Raw genomic sequence first — 17,032 nt, 5'->3', positions numbered from 1 at the left:
ATTTATAGTATGCTTCTTCTCTTATAATGGCAGTTTTTTCCCCCTTCTGTTTTCTCAGCTGTAGGAGTAGACAGAGTTACCAGGCCTGCTTCTCAGCACAGGTCTGCACTTTATCAGTTTGATTTTGTGGTGTTATTCTTAAATCCATGCCTACATAAACAAGTGTTCAGTACTCAGTAACATATGTCCTATAAAAGAATTGTAGTTGCCAACACAGATCTTACCTGACTTTGGAACCAACATCATAATTTTTGTATTGCCCTTGAAAATATAAAAAGCAAAAAAAAAAATCTTTTTTGTGCTTTAATAGAATTCTTTGCAGATAGTGCCAACGTATTTGAAATTATCTTCTGTTTTCCTGTTCTCCCATGATCAAAAGAAACTAAAATGGGGTAAATCAAAGAACAGTCTACTTTGCTGTAGTCTGCAGAGGGGAGCTGAAAGTGCAAATGGCTGTTGTTTTCTAGCTGTCAGTATTGTCTTTAGTGGATTAGGGCTGCCTTTCAGTAAGAAAACAGTGTTGAAAATAGGTGATTTGAAATATGATGATGATAAGTAAGCACAGAAATATTGGGGAATATTTATAATAATGCTGGTTTAAGATTTCACTTAATGATCAGAGGTCTCGGGACAAGTTTTCCATTGGACTGGATACCAAGCAAGTTGCAACATAGAACAGTTTACTGCAACACTCAGGCTTTTATTTTTAATTAAAAATAAAGGAGTAATTTAGGGGAAAGATTGGCTCTGTAAACTGGAAGCAGGATATTAATCCTAGGTTGGAAAAGACCTCCGAGATCATCAAGTCCAACCTTCGACTGATCTCTATCTTGTCAACTAGACTAGAGCACTAAGTATCATGTCCAGTCTTTTCTTGAACACCTCCAGGGATGGTGATTCCAACAAGCATTTCTCTTGAGCTGGCAAATAACTGAACAGCTTGTGAATAGCTTGTTTAATAATGTTTAAAACTCATTATTTAACCTAAAGCGCCCACTGAAGTCACACAGATCAGCACTGGAACCCTGCAGCCACCACTGACCCCACCATGTTCTGTTACAAAGAGAATGACGAAACCATAAAACTCTTTAAGATGTAGAAAATCCCCAGACAGCTGGGAGTTTATCCTTTTCCAACCACCACTTCTGAAGATGAGATCTCTCATAGCATCTCTCCGCCTTTATTTAATCCACTGGCAAACCCAGCACTGACATTGCTCCCATTAAAAATCCCTGGAGCACAGCACATCACTGCACTTTAACCTCATAGAAAAATGAGCACCATTTGTAACAGTCACACATGTCATGATGTTACACTGAAAATATTTCTGTAATTGCAAGCCACCGGATTGCTGTTTTTCCAGAGGAATATGCATTTTTCACTAACACATGAAAAATGAGGGCGGTATGATGGGCTTCTCAGAAGAGGCAGGAGGCATTTTTCACAATCCCTTAATTAGCTCAGGAGCCTAAAGGGCTTTTTTACATGTTCCAACACTGCTTTTACCCCATTACGGTGGTTTCAGTGACAGAACTTCTGCAGCTTGTGCCGATACAAACTACAAATGATCAATGAAAGACAGATTGCACAAGATCAGTTATTTCAATGATTTTTAGCACTATGTCCCCCTCGTCTGTTCTGTCTTGTGGCCTGGGGCACACCAAAATGCTTTGTTACTCTAAGGCTGCATTTACTGCTTTAACACATCTATGAGGGCTTTGTGACAAGCTAGACTACTCCTGGTGTTTTAAATGATGTTATTTAAATTATGATCCTATAAGTTTAACGTAGTTGTATATTACTTTCTTGCTTTTTCCCGGGAAGTCCTTTTCTGCCCTCTTTTGTGTGTATTTTTCACGTGACCCTAGATTAAACCTTCACAAATGCACTATATAGCATGTTCTGCATGAGTGTGCAGCCCTCAGCACAGTATTCTCAAACATATCCTCTTGGAATGTGATGTTGTCTCCATTTGTAATGTTTTTTGTTCCTCCACTTTTATTAATTTACATAGACACAAAGTCAAGTACGTTCCTAAAGTCTGCCTTGTCCAAAATCATTCGTGCTGCAAAGGGAAATGTGTCGGCCATGAGGTTGGTCTGATGCAAGAGCCCCCAGGAACCATCATACGGGTTCAGCAATGGAAAAAGCACGGTGTGAGGGGCAAAAAACCCCAAACCAATGGATTTTAAAACTGAAGTTTGACAGTTTGCTGCGGGGGCCGTGCACCCAGGCTGCTCACCTGGCTGAGCCGTGGGCCCGGGACTGGTTCCGCTCCCTGTGCCCTCAGGGCGGCCATTTTACTGCACAGGGCGGCCATTTTACCGCACAGGGCGGCCATTTTACCTCAGCACGGCGGAGCCGGTCCCGGCTTGTCTCTGTCCTGCTCCTGGCTCTCCCGCCCACTTAGGGAGCAGGAAAAGCTCTTGCCCACATCCTCGGGGAATGCCACAATGTGACAGAGCCCCGACTGCAGCCCCTCAGCCCTCCTGAGGGGATACACCCGGGATACAGAGGGCCCCGCTGCCATTGCCTGCTGTGTGGAGGGCACTCACTGCACAGGCTGGCTTAGAGCTGCACAAGGACTTTCAGAGAGGAAGCTGAATTAGAAGAGTAAGAATTATTTAAACAACAAAGCTGTTCCCATTTGAAGACACTGCTGTGGTGTATTTTGGACACTGGAGCTTGGTACTTCCCATTCATGCTACCCTGCCATGTTTTCCAGCTACCCTGCCAGCACACAGGTCTCTGCCTGTGGTGGTCACAGTAAGTACAGAAAGGTGAGCATCATCACTAAAGCAGCAAGTCCTGTGAAACCCATTGACAACCCTATTTAATTATTGGGCTTTGGACTTGTTTCATTTCAGAACTAGTTTGTTTGGAGGCAGCACTAAAAGCCTGTAAAAGAAAGGCAAACAGAACAGCGTGTGACAGGCAGCTTGTTAATGGTGTACACCGTGGTTATTTACTGGGTGATGCACATACCTATGTATGCACACGTATCCTAGTGTCATGGGATGGATAGAAGGATTGATTAAAACCTTGCCTTTCCCACAGCTGGGTTAGATTAGTCCAGAGAGAAAATATGCAGCTTAAAATCTCTGTGGATAATTAGCCTGACATGTTGCTTATCAGAAGGCACCCTTCCCTGGTGCAGCTTGGCAGATGAGGAGATAGGAGGAATAAACACCCAAGTTGCTTATTTGCAAGCAGTGTCTCTGGTTTCTGACAGGGGTTGACTCATGGCTTTAATAAATCTCAGGACATGTTAGCAATGGCATGAAAATAACAGAGCTTGATTTCAGCCTCGGAATTATCATTTGTGTGTATGCTTCCTTCTGTTGAAACCAATAATTATCAGGATCTATAGGGTGAGAACAACTTTCACATTGATGCCAATGAGAAGAGCACAGTTTGGTTGATCAGGGTTTCGGGGCGGGGGTCAGTGCCAGTAGCAGCAGGCAACTGGAGGGGCTCCTGCTTTCAGAAAGCCTTTGTTTGGAGAAAAATGCAAAATCAAGATCCTCAGGAGGTGTGGCGGTGGTGGGTGGGGTGTCAGCATTTTAAAGACAGAGTAAGGTATCAAACAGACTATATAATAGGACTCAACTGGAATCAGGGTTTGCCTTTTTTCTAATGTATCAAATCTGAGAGAAGTATCAGTCAAGCTTAATATCAAAGATGGGATGAACTATGTCTAGTATGGGCAAATCCAGTGCTGCTGGGAAGTGCTGTGAGGATCCCCAGCTTTGGGGGAGTGGCAGTGCCCTTGTCTGCTTCTGCTGCACTCTGCTGCTATTCCATGAGATGCCAAAATCCATACCTTGAAGGGTTTGTGTACTATAAATTAGGCATTAAAGTCAGTGGGATAGTAAGAATGAATGAACAAATGAACATTATGTGCTAGGGAAGTAATGCAGTTGGCAAGGCTTAAATCCAGCTGTGCAGGAGAGATTTACTGGCTGCTATTGCTCGTGTTCCCTCACATGAAATAACCCCAATCCTATACCAGCTGGTTGTGTCTGCTCATAGTGTAGTCCCGATAGTCTACAGAACATTTGGAATTGGGACCCCTGACTTGCCTCCCCACTCCCTGGCACACTGGACTTAAAATGAAAAAAAAAATTGTCCTTTGCTTCATCTGTCAGACAGTCCAGCAACTCCTTGTCCTTCAGGAGAGAGCTTAATAAGTCCTTCTGTCATCCATGGAAAGGGATTGTCATTCCCTCCATAACATGGTACAGGATATTTGATAATTATTCACTTTGATCAGTGGTATTGGAGCACTGGAGCAGGCTCAGGTGCTGATTGCTCTCTTGATGCAGATGAGCCATTTCCTGAGGAGAAACAGCAGAGCCCTATGCATAAGATGCATTCCTGACTGGTCCCACACCATGGCATTAGGGAGGGTGACACCAAAACACAGTGTGCCCAAAAAGTTGTCTGCGATTCCATCATCTGCAGTGTCACTGACAGCACCACTAACACCGAGATGAGCAGCAAAAGTTCTTGGGCTTGACCCTCTTTGTCAAACTGTTTTTGTTCTGTGTATTTTGGGGGAAGAGGGGGAAAAAAAAGAAGTTTTGTTCCCGGTAGGGTTCTGGGGCAAGATGTATTTGCCTGTCCCTCTGACCTGTCACCCTGGAGATTGCAGCCCACACCCCTGAGCTCTGGGTTAATTAGTGCCTAGCTCTTCCCACACTTCCTGACCTCTGGAGAGCATCAACCCATGTTCTTAAACCTGGAGCTGCCTCACATGAGGCTTCATACACATGCAGTACACCCTCAATTTTTCAGGAGAAACATGTATAGATACAGAATTACCTGAAGCCACCTTAGAAGCAGCAGCTGTTTTGGTGGGCAGCTTTTCTTTGGTTACAAAATAGGGTAGATGTAGGAAATCCTCAGGATTAATTGCTCTCTCGGGAATTCACTACAAACAAGGCTTGGTTATGCAGGGAAACGCAGGGGAAAGACCCTGTCTCAGCACCCACTGAGCCCGCTGCTGCCATCCCAGGTTGGGCGTGGCAAACCAGGTCACCACTGCCTTCACAGAGCAGCTCTAAATGCCTACATGAAGCCCAGCTAAGCTTTGTCATGCAGGAGAGATTATTGGCTCAGAAATAATCCCCTGCTGGCAGGCAGGGTGCTCTGGGCCCCTCACACACTGCAGGGCTCGGGGGCTTTAATGAGGGATGATGAAGGGAGACAGAGGAGGGAGAGAAAAAGGGTGTCAAGATGAAAGCAGTGAAAAGAAACTACTTGTGGCTCTGCCCTGTGCACCTGTGCCAGGTGGGGAATTGTGAAAAGCACAGATGAAGTCATGTGTTACTGTGTAACTGTTACTGGACAACAGCATCTGACTGTCACAGGTGAACAGTGGTGCTGAATGCACGTGTCACCGACAGCTCTAATAGCATGGCTCCCTAAATGTTGAGTGTTTAACACAGCAAATCTGACCTTCCCATAATAAAGATTTGTGTGTGGTTATCTAGGGTTTGAAATAGGACACCTGAAGAGATTTTGATCACTTTATCCTATATGGTCCATTGGGAAAATTGAATATCTTTTTCCTCCATATGGACCTGTTTCCGTCCCAGGTTGTGTGGCTCCTTCTGACCCTCTCTTTGCATTGCTGAGATAGGGAAATCTACACCACCTTTTTTTTTTTTTTTGGTCTCAGACTGAATATCCAAAAGTGGACATTGTTCACCAGGTCTTACATCCATAATCCCAGTCGTTCTAGTGTTTCCCTCTAGGAGGTTTGTCAAAATGACAAATGCTCCAGTCTCCATTGCCCCAGGGACTTCACAGAGAGGCTCACAGTCCCTCTGCTCCCTGCTGCTGGTGGTGTTTTCCTTCTGCCCTGGCCTCATGGAGCCTTTACCCCAGTGCCCTCACTCTGACATACCATCTGAAATTTCCTGAAGGCCTCCTTTCTGCTCCGGGCTTCCCTGCTGTTTGACACTGGATGCTGGTCTTGCTTTTCCCCTTGCAGCTCTCCCTTTCTGCTCCTCTGTGCCCTGTTTCCTGGCTGCTTATCTCCCTTTCTTCCGCTCATTGTTCCTGCAGCTGGAGCCAAGCCTCCTGCCACTGGCCAATGGGCACCAGGGGCATCTGCTTCCTCCCATTGCCTCACGTCCCCTTTCAAGAGGGTCTGTGGATTATCAGTTACAGGGGAAATTTGCCCAGTCTTTGTAGAATTTAAACTGAAATGCACAAGAGCTCTTGGTACATTGCTGACCCTGTGGTAGCCCTCTTGATTTAACATCAAATTTCTCCCACCATCCCAGAGTGCCAAGAAATGAAAGTGCTGGAGATGCTGAAAGGTCTGGCTTCTCCTTGCCTATGTGGATGGACAAAGTATTCTTCCCTAGCTTTGTCCCTGCAAAGAACTCGTGTCTGAAACCAGAGCAGAACAAAACAACTGCAGTCCCCAAAGGGCTGATATTTAATACTTCAAGCAGTGCAACTATTCAGTTCCTAAATATTTCATCTCAGGACTTATGGATTGGCAATGGAGAGCTCAGTGTTATTAAGAGAAGTATTGGGCAGCCTTAAATCTTACAGTTTGAGGAGCTCTTTGGCTGACATCTAAGTATGGGTAACCCGTTGCCCAACGTGGACAGGTTCTTGAGCACAAAACACAGCACAGGACGTTCTTAACACACTACTTGAGGAAAAGCAGGAAAATAAAAAAGAAAAGATATGTTAGTGCTTGCCAGCTGCATCTCAGTCCACGGTTTTAGCACATTTCTTCTTTTGAGAGGCTGAAAAGGGGTGGGCATCTGGAAGGGAAGTAGAGGCCAGAAAAAGAGGATGGGAGGCCGAAGAGATGTGGAAGGCTGGAGGGCAGATAGAGGCCAGAAAACAGTGGAGGCTGAAACTGGGTAGGGAGGTGTCTCAGTCTGAGGAGACTGGGAAGTTTGCTAAAGAGGATGAGTTATAAGGTAGACTGAACTCCTCTCCCTCAGCAATTGTAAATTCAAAATTAAGGGGCTTTAACTGAGGAAGTGTGGAAAAAACAGAAGCTTTGTAAAGCTAATGACCTCCCTTCCCCCCCGCCTCCGTTTTTCCTTGGAGTGGAGCAGGGGAAGAAAAATTCTCCTGAATTTCTAACCTATAACAGGAGGCTAAATTGCCTTGGGATGCCAATGAAATCTTTTTGTGAACTGGAGTCTGACGGAGAGTGAAGGTCACTGAAGGATGGGAGGCTGAAAAGCAGCAGGAATCTGAGGAATAAGTGGAGACCATTAAATACAATGGAGTCTTAATATAAAGGTGAGGCCCAAAAGGGATAGAGAGCCAAAAAAGAGCTGAAAAAGAGCAAGAGGCTCAGTAAAGAAGGTAGAGGGCAAAAAAAGAGTGGAAATGGAATAAACAAGGAAGGCTGATAAAGAAATGGAGGCTAAAAATGAGAAGGAGGCTGAAAAGGAAGTGCAGTATCAAAGAAGGAAAGAAAAACTGGAGAGTAAGAAGGAGAGAAAAACAATAGAGGCTGAAAAGGAGTGCAAGACCAAAAAAAAAAAAAGGTCAATGAGAAATAAAAATGAGTAGAGAAAAAAACAGAGGCTGCAAAACAGTAGAGGGTCAAGAAAGGGTGGGAGGGAGAAAGAAATGCAGAGGCTGAAAAGGTCAGAAGGCCACAATTATGGGGGAGACAAAAAACTTACACCAAAAATAGAGACAAAAAATGTGGAAGGTGAAAAGGAAGGGGGGGTTGCAGGGGTGGGTGAAAAGAGATGGGAAGCTGAAAAGGCAGGGGAGGCTGGAGATCAAGTAGAGGCCAGAAAAAAGTAAAGGTCCAAAAGGGATGGGAGGCTGAAAAGAGGGTAGAGGCCAGAAAAAAAGGCGGAGGCTGAAAAGTGGTAGTGATTCAAAGAAACCTTTGAACAATCTGAAAAGCACTTTATTATGGCCCGGGAATGCAAAGGGGCAGGTGTTTTTCCCCAGTGCACTCCAGTGACCAAAGAAATACCACAGCTTTTTATACAGTTTGAAAGTAATAAGTTTAAAATTATCTATACACACTCTTTTTTTGCAGTCTGCCTTATCTAAATAGACACTTAGTTTTACCTCCTATTCTTACCATTATAGAGTAGTTACATAAAGTTTTATGATTTTAAACAGTTTCAGGTTCCCCACCCCTTTCTACGTGCTAAAAAGCCTTCCTTATTCTTTAAACTATTTTATCTTATTTGCCCACAGTTTGGGCAGAAGCTTTTAAGCAGTTTTACATTTTGCAAAGTCACACTTGCATAGCTAAATAGCTAAATTTTATTTCATTTTCTATTTCAGTAGAAGGCTAAATTGGAATGAGAGGGTGAAAAAGGGTGGAAGTCTGGAGGGAAGGGGAAGGGAAAGGTAAAAAAGAGGAGGAAGTTTCAAAAGGGATGGGAGGCTGGAAAGCAAAATATGGCCATAAAATGTGAAGCCCTAAAAATGGTGGGAGGCTGAAGAGGTGTGGGAGGCTGGAGGGCAAGTAGAGGCCAGAAAATAGCAGAGGCTGAAATGGGGTGAGAGTTTGAATAGGGGTGGGAGGGTGAAAAGCCATGGGAGTCTGGAAAGGGGTGAAAGGCTGGAGGCTAAATTTGGGCAGGGCAGAGCAGAATATAAAGTATGGTCAAGGTATTACAACCAAACCCCTTCCTCTGAGCCATAACTGGGAAACGAGAGAGTTCTACTGAGATGCCAGCAAATTGGATACTTTTCCTGGGTGAAGGTTACTTTCTGGTTGCCATTATTACCCCGTGTTTTCCCAGACAGACTGAAAGGTGTTTCAGACAGTGGCTTCCCAGGTGTCAGTTTAGGGTTATTCCTCAGTGTTCAGTGCTATTTACTAACAGTGTATGTTATAAAGGAAAAAGTTTGCTTTTTCAGCTTGAATGTATTAAAAGTACATATACACTGGTTTGCTAAAATATTTACGTTACTTTTTGATTATAATTTGGATTTTATGAGGTGTGTGCTAGCTTGTGCAAACACTGTGCTGTTAACCTGTAACTCCTTACACCTGCCCATAAAACACAGGTAATTCATTCTAAAGAGTTTCACTTGTCTGTGCCCCACACGGGGCTTGGTACCTTCAGTGCAGGCAGTGATGTTTCCTGCTCTCTCCACAAAAGCTGGAGCAATAGCAAGGTGGGAGGTTCTCCTGTACACTGATATATGTGGTCACAGAAGGGTATGTCCTTAGAGAAGGCAGTCACAGTCAGCTCTGCCCCAAAGGAAGGGGTTCGGTTGTAATATCTTGACCATACTTTAAATTCTCAGTTAAATAGCAAATTGTTGGTAATGGTGATGATTATTCAGTGTGGGAAGTGTTTTCCATGCCTCTGCAATGATAACAGAGCCTATTTTTCAATATTTTCAGGCTGTCCCAATAATTACAACATATTATAAAAAGCCATGTTTTGTGTGTGAGTTTAGGCGGCCGGTGCTGTGCCTTTCCCCACCTTGCAAGCCTGTAACACAGAGGGGTGTGGAAAACTCTTAACTCTGGATTTACATTCTGGAAGTCCATTTCTGTGGCCCACAATATCACACTGCCTGCACTGTTCTCGGACAAAAGGATGAGCCCTGGTGACCTCACTGAGGATATTTCCCTGTGTAGCATTGTAGGATGATGAGCAGCAAGAGTTGAGCTGCCTCATCAGTAACCTGCAAACTCCTTACATCAACTCCTGGGCTGTAAAACTCCTCACAAAAATAGATATTAAAATTCTCAATCTTCCTGAAACACGGGCTTTCTTTAGGTTACCTGTCTACTCTTTTTTAACGTGTTAACTGTAATATTCACAACCTTTTCACACTAAGAATATGCCTGTCAATATTTCTTAAAAAGAATAAACCAACTCCAAGCTGTAATTACCCCAAAAGTATCATGGCTAATTAAAGCTGTGCCCGAAGTGAAGGCAGGGCTGCAGCTGCTGGGAGCAGTGTAACATCAAATGCCACCAGCTGTGCCCCATTACTGGCCCTCCCAGTAGTCAGGAAAGATAAGGAGTAATTAGAGGAGTTTGGTAAAATGTAATGGTATGGCATGGCTGGGCTTTACCTGCTGCAACAACATGAAAGGTATTGTCTTACCTTGGGATGGAATATACCGGTTAGTTTCTGTTTGTTTGCCTTTTGATGATGTGTTTGGGTCATCTGCTTTAGCCAGGGGTAAAGAGCTGTAGGAATGAGAATCCTCTGCTAGAGGAATCGTAAATGTTTTAGCAAGCTTGCTAATGTAACTCTTGAAAGTTACACAGAAATAAATGCCAGTTCTAGTCTCATAAAAAGCAGCAGGTTTGGCTACAGCTGTGTAATGTCTCGTGGTGTGGGGTGGGCTTTTTTGTTTGTTTTTTGGGGGGAGGGGTGTTCTATTTTCCCCCCCCCAATCTACTTCTGCAATTCTCACCTTCTGTGGTGAGAGCTGTGTTCAGTGTTAAAGGGTCTGTGTGTGAGCACCAGAGCCAGGCCACCATAACAGGGTGAATTGAAGGCTTTGCTCTCATTTGAGGGTTCTGCTTACTTTTGTGACAGTGGCTATGAAGTTCTGAATCAAATATGTTGTATTTGCACTTGAGAAACGGTACTCGTGCCTTTTCAGGGACAAACTCTGCTTGGGGTAGGGGTCTGCAGGTTGGTAATGCAAGCAAAAGTTCTGCTTGTAGCAGAAGATACTTCCTAGGGTATATACAGATCTCCCCAATTACCCTCAACTTCAGAGCACTGAAGAGCAATTTCCTTCTGGTTCTTTAAAAAAAGCCTCTCTATCTGCCCTACTCTGGGTGCAAATACCGATTTTTCAGCAAATGTCATGTGAAATGTTGAAGTGTACCCTTAGCAACTTTCAACCCCAGCTCTGCATTACCATATGCCAACAAAATCATAATGCACTCCTGGTTTTAGCTCTGCACTGATCATCGGGGTGTTTTAGCTGCTGTTGGGACAGTGGATCTTTGTTTCCAGATGGTTTTTGAGTGGGAATCTTGGGAATAACGTCAGGTTTTCTGATAGGAATGTGTGGATGCTGAAGAGTTGTGCGGGAGGTTTTCACGTAGGAGTTTGCTGTTAGTAGCTCGTTGGTTGTGGAGGTCTTATTGTGAGAGGAACGATGACTCTTAAGCTGCAGAGTGGAAAGAAGGATGTTAATTCAGCATGAACTGATGAAAACTGGATGTTTTGTAAGGTGCACCATAGGGGGGCAAAGTTGAGATTGGCTGTGCAGTGAAACTGGGACAGAAAATTAATGCCAAGTGGTCCAAGGAAGACTATCTCTACCTGGTGTGTTTAGCAGTAGCTCAGATGATTATAGACTTGAATTTCAAAAAATTCAAGGCAATTTGAAATCATTATGAAAAAATTTGGTCTTGGGCCATAGCTTCTATTAAAGAGTAAAAAATTCTTTTCTCCCTCTGGGGAAAACTTGAGTGGAAGTGAATCAGTAGGGATAGGTAGCATGGAAATTGGTAAATTACTGTGAGGATTTATTTTGGGAACTAATGGGCATTAAATTCTCTTAAATGGTTGTCATTGTACCACTGCAATTGGTACCACCACCACATTCCAGAGGATGCAGTCGAGGCCCTTTAAGGCTCACATTACTCAGGTGAGCTTCAGCTGAGGGTCTAAAGGAACTAAATAAACACCAGGAGCTCTTATTAGAACCACAGATTAGTTTATAATTGCTGTCTGTTAAATTTTGAAGTGGTACATCCTAGAGGTAGGATGTGACAGGGCTGTGATAAAATATATTGTCGGATAAGGTAAAGTGGGTAAGGAGCCAAGCAAAAACTGATGATAATGACTATCTTTGGTAAAATTGAAAACCTTTAAGTTCACATTTATGCCCCTAAAGGCCAAAAAAAAAAAAAATCTTTAGTCTGTAGGCTCTTTAAAATTCAGAGCAGAGTAGGAAAGGATAAGGTGAAGAAGTTAAGAATGCCTTAGATATTTCTCGGGTGAGCCTTGGTGCCTAGAGCCGAGAATTTTGTTTTATCTGCTTAATGCAAAGCATCAATAACATTCATTTTTTAGTGAAAGAGAGGGGACAATACAAGGTTTCCAGTTTTATCCAGAGCCACTTTGTTTGCTTTTCTCAGGATGCCAAATGTCTGTGCTACGGATCATGAGCTACAAGGGAAGTTTCACATGAGCCAAGTAAAACCCCTTTCTGTTAAGATACATTCTTCCTTTGTCTTCTTGATTACAATTGTCACTTTTTGACATTCTTGATATTCTTGGAATATTGGGGTTGAGTTTTCCAATACGTTGTTCCCAGCACAAGTTTTTTTAATGCCGTCCCCCATTTGTGTTCTGTGGGGGGTTTTTTTGTGGGTTTTTGGTTGGTTGGTTTTAAATGAAGTTGGCCATACTGAGACTATTCTGACTCTCAGATGTACAGAAAGGACACAGGTTTCTCCCTTCACAACTACCAGAAACATTCACGGATTCTGCCTACTCGAAATTTTTCAACAGGATACATAAAAGAAATGCAACTTTTTAAACAAATTAAGTAATATATTGGAAGAATGCATTTAAGCTATTCCTTCTGTGTTGTATTCTCTTCAGAGGAGAAATAAACATATAAAACAGAAGTATATCACATTTTTCAAAGGCTTATGAGACGCTGTTTATCTCACTTCTTTTAATTATATTTTGAAAGATGACTAGGGCCTGGACGTAACTTGTGCGGAGGCTCTCCCTGACTCAAAGTGCTTTGAAAATAAGTTGGTCTTTGTGGCTGTAGCACATCAGGTTGATGAGAGAGTACTTGTTAAGAAAACAAATCTTTTAGGCATAGAGATTAAAAATATGCTAACTATGCATTCCCAAGTGACCTCATTAAAAGTTCTGCCCTTTAGATACAAGGGAAAGACTGTGGGTTACGCTACAAATTAAAGGCTTAGTTAGGAGGCAAATTTCTCTTTTCTTCTGATTTTCAAGGAGAATGCCTAGCTTTGTGTTTCCTTTTCCACATCTGAATGGCTGCCTGTTCCTCCATGTGTGATTCATTCTCCAGAGAAGATGTCAGAGCCGTATTATTTGACTAACGCGGTGGGAGTACGGCCAGATCATCCTGCTTGAGTCATCCAGACGGGAATATTTCATCAGGCCTGCAGAGCTCTGGCTCACGACGTGCAGGGCTTGAAAGAGGTAGGGAAGGGAGAAGAAAGACCCAAGCTGAATGCTCTTCACTGCTATAGGAGCAGTGCTCCAGAGAGGATTTTCCCTGCCTTGTTGTTTGTCATGGGAATAAAAGTTTGCAACAGGGGTTTGTCCCGGCATTGAGGGGGAATTTTGTAGTCTTGAAGAAATTTATTGGCTAACAGAAATGTTTCCTACCAAGCTCTAGCATTGTAACCTTTCTAACAGATTACTGCTGGGGACAGAGCAAACCACAAAATATTCTTTCTTATTGGAATTATGAGTCCAGAAGTGCTGACCAGTGTTTAAGACCAACACTACAAAAATGTAGTTAGGCATTTTTTTTTAACTTGAGGTTCATTTTTAAATTTCTATTATTGTTGTCATTACATTTGTGTAAGAAATGGGTTAACACTTTGAATTTCACTTTCTTGGTTTGACCACAAGAGCAGGAGTTGACTGGAAGCCAAGGATTTTTAAGCAGTTCCATGAATTGGGAAGTTCCAAACCCAAAAAGCTTCTCCTTCTTCATTCCCTTCATTCTTTCAAAAATAATGCAGATATGTTCCCACTGGCAGCTTGTACACAGTACAGAAACCCCACTCTTGAGAATCAAAATAGGATGACTTCATAAATTTGTAGACACAAAGCACATTTTCTTTTACAAACTGCTCTACCAGGTAGGCTTGGGGAGGTATCTCAAATGGCAGTTCTGACCTCTTTTATGCTTAATTATCCTGTTACTTAGTTTAGTAAGAGTGTTTATGTGATGATGTCCAAATAGAGATGCAAGAACTATCCTGCTAGGGGCATGAGAAGATCTAGGGTGATTTTGGCTTGTTTACTTGCAGGAATTGGGGTATGTAAAGGAATAAGTGCTAGCACTTAGTTCATCCTCTAAGGAAGTGAAGCCTGCAAGAAACCAAGATTTACAGATGTGTTGGATATCTATCACTCTGCAGCAAAGGCTCTACATCTGCTTTGCTCTAGGCAGTGGTGTAGAGGGAGGGTAAAGCAAACTGGTTGCTTGCTAATAGCACCTGGACAATTTTTTTCCTCCTTTGGTTCTTTTTGTCATGCTTACTGAAATTCTATGTATTCTATGTATGGGTCATTTAATTTTGTAGCGAAACCCTTATGATTGCAAAAACTTGTTGGAGGAAATATAAGAGGAATTAAGCAATGTCTAAGTAACTATCTGTTTCTTGTAACCATCCATCCCTCTTTTCTTCATTCCTCTACACCTAAATATATAGGATGCCTCCATCTCCATTGTTTTTAAAAGAAAATACAGGAAAGGCTTGGATTGTGTAGGTGGTGTCTTAGAATGCTTCAAAACCCAGGTACACGCAGTTTACAGCCTGTATTTGGAGGTGTCCAAGGCCAGGTTGGATGGGGCTCTGAGCAACCTGGTCTAGTGTCTCTGCCCATGGCAGGGGGGTTGGGAAGAGATGATCTTTAAGGTCCCTTCCAACCCAAAGCATACTGTGATTCCATGATTTTGGCCTTTCCTCATTCCCAGGACCTTAATAGCTCCATGAGCTGCTGCAGTCTTACCAGATGCAGAACTGCAGTACAGAAACCTGACTGGAGACAAACTTCTGGCTAACCAGGACAACAGGGATTCTGTGAGTTACTTTCTGGAAGAAGAGGGCCCTTGTTTGTTGTGTAACACTTCCATCAGAAGTGGAACAGCTCTGGCAGTGTGGCTGCAACAGCTGCTCTGAAGCTGCAGGTGCTGGTGGTCTGCAGCCTGTGGATCACTGGCTGGACAGACTACAACTTTCTGTTACGGTTTTTGGGAAGTTCTACCAATGTCTGAAGTGAATAAAAATTTAGAATAATTTGGGTTTGAAGGGACTTCTGGAAGTCATCTAAATCTGGTTAGATCAGACTCCTCAGGAGCTTGTCTGCTGCAGTTTTATACATCTCCAAGGATGGACATTCTGCACTCTGATCCAGTGCTTGACCATCCTCGTGATGAAAATGTTTTCCTCACATCTGTTGTATATGTTATTATTATCTTCTGAGGCCTGCCAAAGTCTATATCTCATCTAAATGCTGCAGTTTAACTGGATCTGAAACAAACAGTGAATGAATGTACAATATATTTGTCAATATCTTTGTATTACAAGTGAAGCTGAAAGAAATACTTTCTCCTAGGCTAAGAGTCACATACAAGAGAGCTTTTCTTGAGCTTCTGACACTGCATTAAAACCTTGAGTCTCCCCTCACCCAAAACCTACAGCAAACACAAACCTGGGTTTATCTAAAGCAGTGGGGTGACGGGGTCCATCACTATAATTCGATGTCAGTGATTTCCTTCAAAGCACAGGGGAGTTGTAAAAGCAACACGTGTGTTCCTCTTCCTGCTTTATCCTAAAATACAGCCCGAGACAACAGTGTGATGGCTCAAGGGCAGCAGCAGCCAATTGAGCTTTATTGGACTTTTCCCTCAGTACTGAGGAATGACACCCAGCAGGAAGAGCTTGACACTGAGCACTTGCTGAAGATCTACAGCTTTCCTTATTTATCCAGTGCCTTTTTTTTTTTTTTTTTTAATGGAACCATTGTTTGGAATTTTGGCTATTGAAGTGGAGATAGAAGATACAATGGGCTCATTAATACTTATAACTTAAGATGAAATGATGCAGGCAAATAACAGGAGCTAAAGAGGATGAGAAAAAACAGTACGTGACTTCACTCCAGCATTTTCCAGATGAATTCTGCATTGAGATGCTGGAACAGCTTCACCCTCAAAGCATAAAACAGATATAAACACAAAAAAAGAAGTATACTGAGCAGAAGTGTTCAGAATTTTGCTTGAAATATTTGCTTCTAAAAATCTGATGTTAGGGTGAAATTTTATTTACTTGTTTACCTGTAGCTACATCTACAATTTAAAGTGATGGATCTAAATGAAGAGATATAGGTATGATTATGTTACAATACGTGAGTAATAAGTTTGTTGTAGCTTTCAATGTATTTCCTGTAACTACCTAAACCCAATTCTCTCTCAAGTACTCTGTCTGCACTGTGCTAATGCTCCAGTCTTCCTTGTTTATGGATCTCCTAAACGTGGGAAAACAGACCTTCAGTTCCTGCCTACTATAAAATTCAGAGCACTACAGCTTTACAGCTATTTTGTCCCTTTCCAAGAATGCCCCCTCCTCCCCCCTGCCTTGGTGGTGTGCTATGGATCCCTTTTCCTGATGTCATTCTCACAACTCAGGAAATGTCCCTGCTTTCCTCTGCAAGCTTATGCTTCCCTGTTGCCCAGAAAGATGGTTTAGGGAAACTTCCAGCCCCACTGCAGCTTATCTACAGCCAACAGATACATAAGTCTGTGTGTACAAATGCTAATTTTCTTGTTTGTTCTAGTGCAAGATTGTTTCCTTAACTTGAAATAGCAGGTACTTGCTCTGTTTTCATTGAAATGTTGAAATATTTATTTCTTGGGGTTTGGTGGAGTTCATTTGGCTGTTTTTTGGTAAAGTTCAACAGGACTCCAAGGGGTGGATGTACATCTCTTCTTGATGTGACTCCCTTGCTTTAATTCCTGCGCTGTGAAGGATGTCAGGAACAGAATGTGAGGAAGATACAGCTCAGAGCTCTGCATCACCCCAAGGTGAGGATCATCCCACGAGGGATGCACGGCTGCAAGCTCCATCTCCTACAGGATTTCTTTTTTGCCATGCCTTTAAAGGTGTCTTTTGTAAAAGGACTTCTCGAAACTCCTTAATGCTTCTCAAAGCCTCTTCAGTACTAAAAAAAGAGTAAGCTTTGGAAAGTGTTTTTTCCTCCCCAAAGCAGTTAGCATTTCTGCCCACTGTAGTCTTCCTGACAGCTTACTGAGTTTTTGGAAATGTCACACTCCTTTTAGAAGACAGGACAA

The 17,032-nt window shown here is 42.8% G+C and overlaps 1 protein-coding gene across 1 annotated transcript in view; it reads left to right on the top strand.

The window, feature by feature from the left end:
* The first annotated feature begins 28 nt into the window (after window positions 1–28).
* Window positions 29–17,032, top strand: part of MAP2 (microtubule associated protein 2) — a 252,875-nt gene continuing 235,871 nt past the window's right edge. Inside the window, exon 1 of the mRNA XM_051787743.1 lies at window positions 29–2,754. The gene's annotated coding sequence lies outside the window, so the exon portion shown is untranslated. The remainder of the gene's footprint in view (window positions 2,755–17,032) is intronic.

The sequence above is a fragment of the Manacus candei genome, unplaced genomic scaffold, assembly GCF_025592945.1.
Source record: "Manacus candei isolate 608988 ecotype Guabito, Panama unplaced genomic scaffold, ASM2559294v1 h1tg000023l, whole genome shotgun sequence".
Classification (NCBI taxonomy): Eukaryota; Metazoa; Chordata; class Aves; order Passeriformes; family Pipridae; genus Manacus; species Manacus candei.
Note: the sequence above shows the minus strand (reverse complement) of the source record. Positions and strands in the feature narration are given on the sequence as shown.